At 33.5% G+C, this 2612-nt stretch overlaps 1 non-coding gene across 1 annotated transcript; it reads right to left on the bottom strand.

The window, feature by feature from the left end:
• Nucleotides 1-2242: 2242 nt before the first annotated feature.
• Nucleotides 2243-2315, bottom strand: TRNAK-CUU. The gene has a single exon. It is a non-coding gene; the product is annotated as a tRNA-Lys (tRNA).
• Nucleotides 2316-2612: the final 297 nt, after the last annotated feature.

The raw sequence follows: 2612 nt of genomic DNA, 5'->3' as shown, positions 1-2612 counted from the left end.
GTATAATAAATAATTGTGCATGTGTCATATTTAATATAAGCCAAAATAATGTGATCTAATGTGAAATTAAGTTTATGGCTTATGGGTGTATTTGTCATGAAAATAAAGTGAGGATACCTAAGTGACATTTCTAATTTTATGAAGGGGCTAAATTAGAAATTGTCAAACTATAATAACTAACTTATTGTTGGTTATATGTAATGGTAATGGTCCCCATTTGAAGTAACGTCAATTCTCCTTTGCGTCCCCATCAACAGAGAGAGAAACCTATTGACTTACTCATCAAATGGAAGAACCATTCCATATAAGGAAAGTTTAAGGAAAGAATCATTCAATCCATGTAAAGTTTAAAGAAAGAGAAGATTCACAATTCATGCGATTAATTAAGGTACGCTTCCGCCGCATTCAGATTTTAATTTCTCACATATTAAATTAGGATCTAATTAGGATAATTCTAACAATCGTTTCTCAATATCCTAGTCAAGAATTTTACCAAGTTAGTTACTTGTTCATTCATATGATCATTTGAAGCATATTATTGTCGCTGCTTGTAACTATAATCAAATCAGGGGGAAGATTCGGCGAACCAAATATGGCTGGCATTCATCACTACAACAACTTCATTGATGCCCTTTTAAGCAAAGGTTACTAGTATGTCAATGATCAAATGAAAAGGAAACAAAAGCAATTGGAATTGATGAATCATTTTCATTTTGTTTTATTTTGATAGGAATCATTCCAATTGTGACTCTAACTCATTTCGATGTTCCACAAGAACTTGAAGACAGATACGGGTCTTGGTTAAGCACAGAAGTGCAGTAAGTTGCACTTAACAGTTAATCTTTGTGCACACAGAAGTGCAGTAAGTTGCAGTTAACCGTTAATCTTTGTGCAGTAAGTTGAATTCCCCTGAAACTGGATATATTTCCTTTATAGTTACTATCAAGCTACTCAAACTCGACTCGAGCTCGGTCAAACCGAGTTCGAGCCGAGCTTTGACCGAGCTATTCACGAGCAGCTTGACTCGTTTACACCCCTAGTTACAACAACTAACGGCGTAACCAGAAATAAAAACCATATAGGGCTGACCTGTACAAAAAATAGTTATAAAGGAAATAATATAGAAAATTGTAGATTCTGAATTGAACTACTAAAGTTGTATCCTGCGATTTTTCATTGAATAAAACTCATCGATTATTGAATCGATATCTATCATTGTAGTAAACTCTCTTTCAATGTAGATAATCATAGAATTTGTCAAAAAATTTCTTCCATCTTATTCCGAATAGATATTTTAAGAGGTTTCATAACTGAGAATGATCGTTCCGTTGTTGCAGTAGAAATATGGAGCGTTAAAACAAGATGAATCAATCTGTCAATTAAGTGATAATGATGTGTTTTTTCAGTCTCTACAAATCGTCGACATAATTACGAAATGGTGGAAACATTCTAAAACCTTTCATGATTAACTATATCAAGCTTATAATGCTCCAACTGACTTCTCAAATAATGTAGTTCTTGACCACTAAAATCATTGGGATAATTTATTTTTACAAGATTGTGAATATCATTAGCATTAAACAACTTAAAGTTGTCTCGAAGTTCCAAAGCAGAGCTAAGTTTAAGAAGTTCTACAGCCTCATCATCAAATCTGCTATTGAGCTTCTCAATTTGATAAACTATTCCAGCATGAAATACGTCAAAATGGTAATGATGCTCAACTGTAATAGAATCTCTTTGTTGACATGAACGTCTTGTAGTTGATCTATAACAATCATTCATATTAGGTATCTCAATACCATTATTTTCACAAACTGATTGCACAATCATTAGATAATTATCATAAGCTTCTGTTCTCAAAGTATAAATGATTATCGTTAATTGTCCAGAAATGAATGGTTTAGAAGAAGTCTAAACTGGTAAATTGGCAATGATCAATTCTTAAAGGTGATGGATATAGATTGGTAATTAAGTTACGGTAATATGTATTTTGAATCATCCATTTCCAATCCTCCTCTTATGGGTAGAGCTTCATTTGAACTATATTCAGTTTGGTTGGAATCATGTAATGGATTGTTGAAAATCAAGGCAATACTGGGTGGAGACAAACATGAGTATATGATTTATGAAAATGCCTAGATAGATAGGGTTTGTAATTGTTTGTGTGTGGTCAGTCTTGTTTGATTTGCCAAACCCATATAGTTGCTTTAAAAAAAAAATTAAATGAAAAACCAAAAACATACGCCCACCGAGGGGCTCGAACCCTCGACCACAAGGTTAAGAGCCTTGCGCTCTACCAACTGAGCTAGACGGGCTTGATATTGTTTTAATTTTATTTTATTATAACAAAATCAATCCGGGCCAGCCAGGGCTATAACCCACCATAGCCTTTGGTGAAGTTACGCCCCTGACAACAACCATGTATTTTTTTAAGTGGTGGCTATTGAAGAAGCCAATGACACTTATCAAATACTAGCTAATGAACTTCAAAATTCTTTAGTTGTACATGAGCAGAAATTCAAATATTCTACAAAAGAAGATGATCAAGTTCTTAGAGTAAGAAGTGAAGGAAAGAGAGGAAGATGAATATACTTTAACAGATCTACAATAAA

The sequence above is a fragment of the Impatiens glandulifera genome, chromosome 4 (genome assembly GCF_907164915.1).
Source record: "Impatiens glandulifera chromosome 4, dImpGla2.1, whole genome shotgun sequence".
Classification (NCBI taxonomy): Eukaryota; Viridiplantae; Streptophyta; class Magnoliopsida; order Ericales; family Balsaminaceae; genus Impatiens; species Impatiens glandulifera.
This window is presented reverse-complemented; position numbering and strand designations above follow the sequence as displayed.